This window comes from Caretta caretta, chromosome 9 (genome assembly GCF_965140235.1).
Source record: "Caretta caretta isolate rCarCar2 chromosome 9, rCarCar1.hap1, whole genome shotgun sequence".
Lineage (NCBI taxonomy): Eukaryota > Metazoa > Chordata > Testudines > Cheloniidae > Caretta > Caretta caretta.
The window spans coordinates 56,719,762-56,732,227 of NC_134214.1; the positions used below are offsets into that span (position 1 = coordinate 56,719,762).

General features: G+C 47.4%; 1 long non-coding RNA gene across 1 annotated transcript; it reads right to left on the reverse strand.

Annotated features, from left to right (window-relative positions):
* Nucleotides 1–8,318: 8,318 nt before the first annotated feature.
* Nucleotides 8,319–10,920, reverse strand: LOC125628941 (uncharacterized). Its single transcript, XR_007354317.2, has 2 exons — nt 10,072–10,920; nt 8,319–9,998 (listed from the first exon to the last, which is right to left on the reverse strand). It is a non-coding gene; the product is annotated as an uncharacterized LOC125628941 (long non-coding RNA).
* Between the last annotated feature and the right edge of the window lie 1,546 nt (nt 10,921–12,466).

Genomic DNA, 12,466 nt, shown 5'->3' on the forward strand with positions numbered 1-12,466 from the left:
TGAGACTCTTTTAGCATAGCCAGGACTGCTTTAATGTGCTTGTACTCTCTTAGTTTGGTGGGTTTGGGGTGGGGGAGCAGATCCATGATGCTTTTGGCAGAGTTTTGTTGCAGGCTGTAGGCACTTGGGATTGATGAAACGAAGCTCTTTAGCGTTGGATTTGGCAGCATGGATGGAAGCTGAGAGGAAGGTTCTCTTGGGCTGCAGCTACACTGCTCATCATTCGAGAGCCTTCGGAGGGCATGTTCCGCTGGCTATGGAGGGTAGTGGCCAGTGGACAACCTGTCTCTGGCAGTTGGCACAGACGAAGAACAAGCAATGAAAAGTGTTGCAGGATATTGGTCATTTAGCCTCTTAAGCCATCCTGCCCTGAAGAGGATAGGAAAGACACTTCACTAGTGCTGCTCTACTCCCCCGAAGCACACCTCGCACTTGCAGGAGAATAATTTTCTCCTAAGAAAGGACAAAGCCGCCCCCCCGGTCATATACTGCAGAAAACCCACACCAATGCTGGGAGGTGAGAATGGAAAAGAATCACAGAGTCACTTTGTTCTAACAGGTTTCAGAGTAGTAGCCGTGTTAGTCTGTATTCGCAAAAAGAAAAGGAGGACGTGTGGCACCTTAGAGACTAAATGCTCAAATAAATTTGTTCCTCTCTAAGGTGCCACAAGTTCTCTTTTTCTTTTCGTTCTACACTGAACTTTTTTAGAATAAAGCTAACTATGCCGATCTCTCTTTTTCTGCTTAATCACAGGGGTTCTGCCTCTCTTGCTTTACACTGAAAATACACAGAGATGGAGGTTAACGCTAACCGTATGCTGCTTTTTGACTGATTCTCAGGTGTTAAGGTCAGATGGGACCATTATGAGCATAGACTATTAGGCTTGCAAGGGACCTCAGGAGGTCATCTAATCTAACCCTGCTCAAAGCAGGCTCAATCACCAACTAAATCCTCCCAGCTAGGGTTTTGTCAAATCTAACCTTCAAAACCTCTAAGGAAGGAGAGTCCACCACCTTCTTAGGTAACCCATTCCAGTAGTTCAAGACCCTCCTACTGAAAAAGCTTTTCCTAATATACAACTTAAACCTCCCCCACTGTATCCTATCCCTACCCTCCAGCGTATCTAGCTGTCCTCCAAGTTTAGTGTCATCTGCAAATTTGCTGAGCGTGCAGTCCACGCCATCCTTCAGATAATTAATGAAAATTTCGAATTAAACCGGCCCGAGGACCGATCTTTGGGGCACTCCGCTTGATACCGGCTGCCAACTAGACATGGAGTCCGTTGAGCCCGACAATCTGGCAAGCTTTCTATCCACCTTATAATCCATTCATCCAGCCCATACTTCTTTAACTTGCTGGCCGTAACTTCTTTAACTGTGGGAGACCGTATCAAAAGCTTTGCTAACGTCAAGATATATAACGTCGGTTGCTTTCCCCTCATACACAGAGCCAGTTATCTCGTCACAGAAGGCAATTAGATTAGCTTAGTCAGGCATGACTTGCCCTTGGTGACTACATGTTGACTGTTCCTGATCACCAGTCTGCAGTTTCTCAGGTTGTCCTTCACCTTCACATCAGTCAACCCTCAGCATTCTCAGATGGATTGCATGGACGTGTTCATATCCAGCATTTCTAAATAGTCCTTCACCTGTTCGTTCACTACTGAGGGCTGCTCACCTCCTCCCCATCCTGTGCTGCCCAGTGAGGCTGTCTGGGAGCTGACCTTGTGTGTGAAGATCGAGGCAAAAAAAGCATTGAGTACTTCAGCTTTTTCCATATCACCTATCACTAGGTTGCCTCCCCGATTCATTAAGGGTCCCACACTTTCCCTGACCCTTTTCTTTTTGTTATGATAGTTCTAGAACCTTCTTGTTACCTTTCACATCCCTTGATAGCTGCGACTCCAGTTGTATTTTGGCCTTCCTGATTACACCCCTGGATGCGCACACTCCCTCCCCCCCATCTTACGCCCGAGCCTCATTTACAGATCTAACTGTGCGGTCCACCTCTCCCCAGCTCCTTCTCTACCACAGCGCCTATGGTTCAGAAGAGGGGAGGAGGGAGGGTGGAAAGTCCATTGGAACACGCATGTTAAAGAAAGTCAATTACTTCACAAGGCAAGTAACCCTCTCCTGTTCTTCGAGAGATGCCTTATGGCTTCTCCACTCTAGGTGACAATAAAGCAGTGCCCCTATTTAAAAGGCTGGGTCTTTGGGGTGCTACTTACTGCAAATAATAAGACAGTGTGTCCTAGTAGATTATCTGCTGCATCGTTATAAATAATGACGTAGTGATGGATAAAAATGTCAGCAAAGGGGACATTATTGAGAAAGGCAATTGCGGTGGCGCGCAATCGGGTGCAATCTAAGACACACCAGGATTGCAATCTAAGCCATTTAAGGAGGTAAGTGCATCTAGTGTCGCATCTGCTACTCAAGACTATTTGTTAAATTGCTTCTGAAGAGGTTATTCCTGAATCCCAGAACCGTGGAGTGGCCATGCTTTGAAACCTGTGGATTGGCATGGAGGATGCGAGCTCTGTCCTGTAAAATGAGTCACAGACTCGGCTGGAGAGTCAGAGATCAGAGGTCATACGGTCATGCGAATGAGGTTAGTAGATGAGCTCTGTCATGACCATGTCGGAGCTATATAATAGCTATAAAAAGCCTCTTGTATCTTGCGCAATACTCGCAATAGAAGTGGAAAGGGAGGAAAGACTTACAGTAATCATAGAATCGTAGAATCACAGCATATCAGGGTTGGAAGGGACCTCAGGAGGTCATCTACTCCAACCCCTTGCTCAAAGCAGGACCGATCCCCAATTAAATCATCCCAGCCAGGGCTTTGCCAAGCCTGACCTTAAGAACTTCCATTCGGTCCCTAGTCTGTAGCGCTGCATTGGGTTCTTCCGTCCTAAGTGCAGGACCCTGCACTTGTCCTTATTGAACCTCATCAGATTTCTTTTGGCCCAATCCTCCAATTTGTCTAGGTCCCTCTGTATCCTATCCCTGCCCTCCAGCGTATCTACCACTCCTCCGAGTTTAGTATCATCCGCAAATTTGCTGAGAGTGCAATCCACACCATCGTCCAGATCATTTCTGAAGATATTGAACAAAACCGGCCCCAGGACCGACCCCGGGGGCACTCCACTTGACACCGGCTGCCAACTAGACATGGAGCCTTTGATCACTACCCGTTCAGCCTGACAATCTAGCCAACTTTCTACCCACCTTATAGTGCATTCATCCAGCCCATACTTCTTTAACTTGCTGACAAGAATACTGTGGGAGACCGTGTCAAAAGCTTTGTTAAAGTCAAGAAACCGCTTTCCCTTCATCCACAGAACCAGTAATCTCATCGTAGAAGGCGATTAGATTAGCCAGGCATGACCTACCCTTGGTGAATCCCTGCTGACTGTTCCTGATCACTTTCCTCTCATGTAAGTGCTTCAGGATTGATTCTTTGAGCAAGAATCTTGAGCTCCATGATTTTTCCGGGGACTGAGGTTAGGCTGACTGGCCTGTAGTTCCCAGGATCCTCCTTCTTTCCTTTTGCCAGTCATCTGGGACTTCCCCCATTCGCCACCAGTTTTCAAAGATAATGGCCAATGGCTCTGCAATCACAGCCGCCAATTCCTTTAGCACTCTCGGATGCAACTCGTCCGGCCCCATGGACTTGTGCACATCCAGCTTTTCTCAATAGTCCCTAATCACCTCTTTCTCCATAGAGGGCTGGCCATCTACTCCCCATGCTGTGATGCCCAGCGCAGCAGTCTGGGAGCTGACCTTGTTAGTGAAGACAGAGGCAAAAAAAGCATTGAGTGCATTAGCTTTTTCCACATCCTCTGTCACTAGGTTGCCTCCCTCATTCAGTAAGGGGCCCACACTTTCCTTGACTTTCTTCTTCTTGCCAACATACCTGAAGAAACCCTTCTTGACAGCTCTTGCTAGCTGCAGCTCCAGGTGCGATTTGGCCCTCCTGGTTTCATTCCTACATGCCCGAGCAATATTTTTATACTCTTCCCTGCTCATATGTCCAGCCTTCCACTTCTTGTAAGCTTCTTTTTTATGTTTTAGATCCGCTAGGATTTCACCGTTAAGCCAAGCTGGTCGCCTGCCATATTTACTATTCTTTCGACACATCGGGATGGTTTGTCCCTGTAACCTCAACAGAGATTCCTTGACATACAGCCAGCTCCCCTGGACTCCTTTCCCCTTCATGTTAGTCCCCCAGGGGATCCTACCCATCCGTTCCCTGAGGGAGTCGAAGTCTGCTTTCTTGAAGTCCAGGGTCCCTATCCTGCTGCTTACCTTTCTTCCCTGTGTCAGGATCCTGAACTCAACCAACTCATGGTCACTGCCTCCCAAATTCCCATCCACTTTTGCTTCCCCCGCTAATTCTTCCTGGTTTGTGAGCAGCAGGTCAAGAAAAGCTCCCCCGTAGTTGGCTCCTCTAAGCACTTGCACATTGTCCCCCACATTTTCCAAAAGCTTCCTGGATTGTCTATGCACCGCTGTATTGCTTTCCCAGCGGATATCAGGAAAATTCAAGTCACCCATGAGAACCAGGGCTTGCGAGCTAGTAGTTTCTGCGAGTTGCCGGAAGAAAGCCTCGTCCACCTCATCCCTCTGGTCCGGTGGTCTATAGCAGACTCCCACCACTACATCACTCTTGTTGCTCACACTTCTAATAGAGCATCCCATGTGATGCGGAATGCATCTCGTAGGAATCCATGTCCCAGGCGCGCTCTAGAGCACAATTTTGAGGGCAAATGTTCTCCGGAGTGGCAATGATGTCTGTGGTGGGGAATCCCAAGCAGATGAAGATGTAATGAAGGACTCACGTGTCGAGTTCCCATTCTTGATCGTGGGAAAAATCCCCTCCAGTTTGCAGTGATGTTTTGGTGTCCAGGGAGGTATGCGGCTGAGATGGCGATGCCGTTTTGGATACATCGTTGCATACTTTTGGTGCCTCAGAGCAGAGAGTGGGACGTCGCCTGTTGAGGTAGACATGACTCAGTGTGCGATCATTGGGATAAAGTGTCTGCAGGCATTGCGGACTGCTCGTAGCTCTAGGAGGTTAATGTGCAGAGTGTATCTGGTTAAGGACCAGCTGCTCTGCACTGTATGAGTGTGAAGATGATCTCACAAACCAATTTAGGAGGCATCGGTTGGCCCAGATCCTGGGTGTGGGTTGCAGCAGGCTAGTGTGTCTGTCTCAAAAGGCAGGGTTCTGGAGTCTGTCTTAGTTTGAATAAGAAAATAAAGGAAATGCACCCCAGGGTGACTATCAGTCACACTGTCATATAAGACAAACCCTCGGTGAGCTGCTCGATCGGTTCAGGGTGACGGTTATGGCTGTAGAAAGCACTGGGTCTCCCTGATCTTTCACCACAGTCACCGGCCTCGCTCCCCAGCCGCAGCGTTCTGATTCCCCATGTGCAGCCCCACCCGGAACAGGCTGCGGTCAGCGGCCCGCTGGAAGGAGAGCCACGTGTGACAGCCCAGATCGCCCTCAGAAACCCGCAGCCTGTGAGCCAAGTGCCCGCAGCTCGCAGCGCGGGGCACTTTCCCTCGACACCCGCGGCTCCCCAGTGTAAGAGGCCGATTCGAAGCAGGGGACCTTGTCATTTACATAGGAAATTCTCACTCGGAGGGATTCCCTGCGAGGCAGAGGAGGAGAGCGGCAATCCCGGGAGACTATAGTGACCTTGTAGGCGGCGGCCGCAGCTCTGCCCAAGACGCCGCTGGTCACCAAGGAGAATGTGTTTTCCGCAGGGACAGCAGCTGAAACGGTACGTTCTGCAGAATGTGGCCGCTGATCTTCCCGTTGTCTTCGGAGCCCCGGTCTATGACACTGAGCAGACCGACCATCGTCCCAGCTGCAGTGTCTTCCCCGATAGGATTAGAAAGGGAATTTACCGTCACTGCTGGGACATTGCCATTGCCATTCACAACCTTTACAAGAACTGCAATGGCATGCCAATAGTAACTGACTTTCCTCCCGCGCCTGCATTTCCACATCATATTCTGCACCTTTTCTCAAAATCCACCCCCCCCCCTTCCAGTATCTGCCCGGTATCACGCTCAGTAGAAAATATTCTCTGCACTTCAGGTGCAGCGTTAGTGCCCAAAGTGTACTCTTTTCTTCCATTCAAATACATCAGTAGCATTCAGCTGACTAATCAATGCGTCTTTGACCACATCCTCCGCTAGTCTGGCAGCGTAGCTGTTTTAACCAAGCACGGGACCGGCAGCGTTGGAATCCAGCACACCGACGCAGACGTATCTTTGGGAAATCCCGTTGTCTTTCGCTTTTACAGTGATATTTTGGATCGGCTCTTGTTCTCCCTGCAGTGACTTTTGTAACACTGACATTGGGATTTGATTCCATTCACGACACGTATGTACTTTTAAAGCAAATGCTCACTTCTCGTAAATTTGTAAGGGGCCAAAGAAGTATTCCCAACATCCGGATCGTGAGAGCCGGCTGGTGGGAACACCGTGCCAGGCATTGCTGACTCAGCTCCTGGGAGCGATACTTCTCCACTCTGGAGAAATCTGCGCGAGCTGTCATTTGTAACCAGGACTGCCAGCCGACAATAGTGTAGGAGAGAGGATTTTCAATGACCACCTCAAATTTCATCTGACAGCTTCCTGTTCGCCCACATAGCTCTCCTCTGTCCATCGTCTCACTGACAATTAGGGCCCCATTCTGCAAATTCACTTCTCTTCAGTTCCCTGCACAGAACACAATCCGCCGCGGCGAGGAGACATGTTTGATACCCAGCCCCAGCTCATCGGCAATATTCCCTATAATAAAGGTACCAGGCTCTAATTCGCGGGAACCGAATAGCATCTACAGTACCGAATAGCATCCTATCCAGCGATTGCAGAACAAAAGCAGAATAGGTTAGAAAGAAAGGAAAGAAGGGCTATTTCCGAACCCGATATCTGCTTTCATTTATCCCCTTCAGAGTGTCAACCTCTCCACAAATAAAGCCTTGTTCAGTATCTTCTGCCGAAGAACAAGACTATTTCAGATTTCAGTGGAATGCTTTGGTATAACTCAATTGCGAAAAGCTAACATCGAGTCTTTTCCTTGTTTTTCCCTTTGTCATCCGTTCCCACAGGAAAAATCCCTTCAGTGTTTGCCTTTACTAGAAGAGTGTTCTGCGTAGGGAAAGCTAGTATGATCGTGATGGACAGCAGCGACAGCTTGAGTCTAAATGGATTATTACAGCGAATGTGTTGATTCTATCAAAAAGGCAATAGTTTTTAAAAATTAGCAGTTAGCATTTGATTTTAATTTCATCCATCTACTAGCAATATTCAAAAAGCAAAGAATCACAGAGTCAAACGCCAGAGGGGGCAACCAGGTCTTCTAGTGTGACCTCCTGTGTATCACAGGCCACCAGCACCACCCAGCACCCACACACTAAACACAACAGCCAAAATTAGACCAAAGTATCACAGCCCACTTAAAACTAAACAATTATTTGCTACAGGGAGAGAATAGGAGGGACTGAGGGGCACTGATGTTCAAGGTCACACAGCAATGATAGATACCCCTAGAGTGGTAGATCTGACTATCTGCGATACATGGAGAGAGATTATATAGCTGTAAATACTGTAGATTTATATATAGAACACATGTGTGACCTTACCCGATTAAAATATGATCATGTAGATCATTGTTGCAACCACAGTTATATATTTGCAACACATCTTGTGTAAAACGTGGCATGTAAGATGTCTATGAAAAGGTTATGAGTCACAGATTGTGATTATGCTATCTGTAATCATGTATTACTTTTGTATTTGAAATTATGAAGATTGGCTCTATACCTGGATTTCAAATGTTTGCTCCTGCGGTAATGCTCATGAAGTAGTTAGCCAGCACATCTTGGAGGGACTATTCAAATTGAGTGGCCCGTCAAAAGGACACTTAACTCACAAGGGACCATAGTAGACACCCATCTACATTGAGTGGACTGTCCTGCAAATGTGCTACCTGGAAAATAGGTAGTGGCCTCCTGCAATGACTGAGCGAAACTGGGCATGAACATGTGACTTGCCCATGTGACTCCAAACACTATCTGGTCACCTGTGATTCTCTACTAGCTGGGCTGAGGTTTCTGTTTGAAGCAATGGGTTTCCCTCCACATGGCAGAGGATATAAATGGCCCTGGAAACCCCTCCATTTTGCCTCTATCCTGCTCCAGCCTCTATCCTGCCCAAGCCTCTGGACTATACTAATGGGCGCATTCTAACCCGTGGACTGAGGACCTTTCAATGATTTGGAAGCAGCCAGAGACTTGCCTTAAGACAGCAGTTTATTCCATCACAGCTACAAGCCTAAAAGAAGAACTTTACAATTACTATATGTATTGTAGTGGCTCAATCGGGGACACTCCCACTCTGGGTCCTCAGGAGGCCACTCTGCCTCACTACGTGAATGATACTTCAGCCACCGTGGGGAACGAAGCAGTCTCCACTTGCAGCTGGGGGCCCAGGCCTGTGCTCAGGCTGGCAGGGAAACAAACAGTCAATTAGCCCAGGCCCTGGATCAAGGCGGGACACCAAAGAGTCTGAGGCTCAGGCTTCTGGCCTGGGGAAGGGGTGACTGCCACCCCTTGTGATGTAACTTACATCAGAAATGCGCACTGGGAGGGTTCCCCTGCTATATAGGGCATAGGGGAGGGGAGCCGCAATCACAGGCAACTATAGAGATGTTGTAGGTGGCCGCCCCCCTGCCCAAGACGCCGCTGGTCACCAAGGAGAATGTGTTTTCCGCAGGGGACAGCAGCTGAAACGGTACGTTCTGCAGAATGTGGCCGCTGATCTTCCCGTTGTCTTCGGAGCCCTGGTCTATGACGCTGAGCAGACCGACCATCGTCCCAGCTGCAGTGTCTTCCCCGATAGGATTAGAAAGGGAATTTACCGTCACTGCTGGGACATTGTAATTGCCATTCACAACATTTACAAGAACTGTGCAACGCTAACTGACTTCCCTCCCGCGCCTGCACTCCCACATTATATTCTCCACAATTCACTTCACCTTCCACCCCTAACTCCCCGTTATCAGGATCGATAGAAAACATTTTCTGAACATTGATTGTCGTGTTGCTGCCAACAATTTCCTCTATCCTTCCATTTCCTCCTTCGTTTAAATCGGTGCCATTCAGTCAATAACCAGGATGCCTTTGTCCACATTCTCCACTAGGCAGATAGTGTAGATGTTTCCATCAAATGCAGGGGCGTTATTGTTAGACTCCAGCACAGTGATACTCATCTGGAGGGTGCCAGATCTTTGGGGAGCCCCATTGTGTTTAGCTGCTGTTATTCGATTCTGAGTCGATCCTTTTTCTCTGTCCAATGACTCTTCCAGTATTAAAATTGGCACTTTATTATGTCCGCCACGATTCTCTACTTTCAAAGCAAAGTGTGCATTTGCCCAAATCTCATAGGTGATCAAAGAATCGGCACCAAGAGGATCTTGAGCCCTACTATAGGAAGTACACTGCCCACTAAAACAGATTCAGCCACGTGGGGAAATCATCCAGGATTTCTAGTTCCACATACTACATTGCAAGATTTTCAACCACAATCTTAAATTTCAGTGCACAACGTACTGTCCGCCCACGCAGCTCTGCTCTGTCCATTTTCACAGTGACGATCAGGGCTCCATTCTGCATTTTCAGCTCCACAAAGTCTCTTTTCCTGACACAGTCCGCAGCCTGCGAGCTGGCAGGTTTCTGATATTATCCAGTTCTAGATCCTCGGCCATATTCCCCATAAAAGCACCAGGCTAGCGCTTCAGACACTCAGTAACGAGCCTCTTCAGAGACAGACACACAGAACCAGCATGCAGTAAATAGGTCTCTTAAGTACCAGCCCTGAGTCCGACATTTTAGTTTGCTTCTGTTCTTCAGAGTAACCGCTTCATAAAGGCTTGGCAATAAGATCGTTTCTTGTCTCTGCCTCGCTGTGGTTCACTATGTTGTGCAACAAAATAAAGAAATAATTAAAATATACAGATACATTCCTTTGAAAATACCTTTCTGTTACCTTTGCCTGTTTACTCGTGTGGTGACCGTTGTCTTTAGTGACTTGCTTTGCTGACTGCACTGTGAAAGGGACAAATCATCCGCGATCCTTGTCCGTAACTGTAGACAACAGCGACATCTTGAGCCTAAACCAAAAATTGCTCGAAATGAATCGCAACATCAAAACCTCTATCAAGAAAATGCTTCATGAAATGTGAAGAGGAAAGATAAATGTGGGAATGTCATAAAAGCTACAAACACATATTTTCTACTGATTCTTTTGCACGTGTAGGCTGTTATAGTATCGGGTTCTGTAATTTAAAAACCAACGAAAAATATAGGTCTTGACCCAGTTATAATATGTCCTCTTACTACAGCGTCCATTTTCTTTTACTGCATACCCTTAGGCTCCGTATCTATTGCTAATGACGCATCTCATATACTTTGGCAAATAGGCCGATAAATGAAATATTTAAAGCTAGACATAAATAATTAGGATGTAATTGTTAGTCGTCAATATTGGGAGTTTGTCTCCTTACACGTTAGTCATCATCGTATGCGGATGAATTAGAAAAATAGTATAAAAGCATTATCATATGTTTATTAAATGTTTGCCTCCACTGAAAGTACCTAGTTATCTACAAAAGGTTAAACTTCATTCCATCTTTGTTAAGAAACTAACATATCTTACAAACGAAAAGAAGAAAGCAAAGCTTTTTACTCAAAACAGCTGACTGAACAAAACATCTCCTTCCTAATCGGAAGCTTCCTGAATTTGGGCTGTCATGCACAGATCACAGTCAAGGAGAGAAAGGAGAGAAAACCTTGGGTTTTGTCATACCTGAGTCTAAGTTCTAAAAAGCACTATGGCTCTGTTCCCTTGATCACCTGGTATCTCTTCTCTGCATCTATTCCACCATCACAAAAGGTGGATTTAAACTTGATCAAGTGAACTGTTTGATTGTAAAAAGTCTATACAAGCTGTATCAGGAGGACTCCAAACCGTGAGCAGTTATCTACTAGTGTAGTAACCCTCTGAGATTAGGACAGTATGGGTTTGACTCCCTTCAGTGCAGTAGGGGCTGCAATCTGCACCATCCTGCACTACCAGGGCAGTTCTAACATTAGGGCAGACTTCACCCTCTCCCTTTCTCTTGCCATTCCACTGGAAATTTATGCTTGGGGCACCACAGGAGCACCGCATACTGACACTGGCTGGAAGCTGCACTGGTTCACTACATCTCTGGGATGCCCTGCTTGGGCTGGTGCCAGCCCAGCTCAGGAGGCATACGTTCAGTACGACCTGTATGAATTCAGGATAGTATCTCAGTATTAGCCAGCCTAAATGTACTTCCTGTCTAAATAAAATTGGCAAAATGCAAGCCATCCTCATAGCAATGTAGTTATAGACATTTTAAAACACATGAATCATTACTTGACAAATGTATTAGACTGAGCTTGTCGCCATTCTGTAGCTCAACTCCCAGTTGGAAGAGGCAGGATGGGGAGCTAGCTCCGCGAGAGGATGCTTCACTCGCTGACCGTGCTTAAACTCCTGGATGTCTGCCACCTCTCTCAGGCAGTACATAGACAACAGTGTTGAAAGCTGCAGAAATATCCAGGAGAATTAGAATGAATGTCTCTCTTTATCCATTTACATACTTCATACATCAGTGCCCTTAGAGCTGTTTCCATCCCATATCAGTGCCTGACTCCGGAGTGTGCTGCGACTGGAATGTTGGCCTCATTAGATGGACTTGCTACTGACCTTTTGTTAGCTTCCGTATCAGCGTGGTCAGGAATGAGACTTTTGACATAAGGAGGCAGTTGGCTAGAACCAATGTATTCAGATTTCGTCAGTGTCGGTCGGATTTCACTGCATGTTTGAAGCAGGAAGGGACGAGTCCCTCCCTAATGATCAGTTGACCAGTTCTTCACGAGTGGCTTCAACTGCTTATAACTAAGGCTGCCAGTCGTTCATGTAAGTCACAGGAGTCATGGAGTCTTTGACTTTCCTGGAAGTCTGTGACTTCCAGAGCAGCCGGTGCAGGGTGACCCCAGGGCAGACGTACCGGTCACTGCTTGGGTGGCCCCAGGCAGCTGGTCCCGGGAACTGTCCCAGAACAGTAGTCCAGGAGCAGCAGCGGGGCCCCATGCCTCCCTCCACCCGAAGCAGTAGGGGCCACCTGCAGCCGAGAAGCAGAAGCATATACTGATGCCGCCCTCCCAGGAACAGCGGTGTCTGAGGAGTGCACCCCCTCACCCCCCGCGCCCAGTACCTAACGCATAACTAGGGGTATTTTAGTAAAAGTCATGGACAGGCCAAGACTTTTTGTTTATTGCCTTAGTTTGGTGGGTTTGGGGGGGGGGAGCAGATCCATGATGCTTTTGGCAGAGTTTTGTTGCAGGCTGTAGGC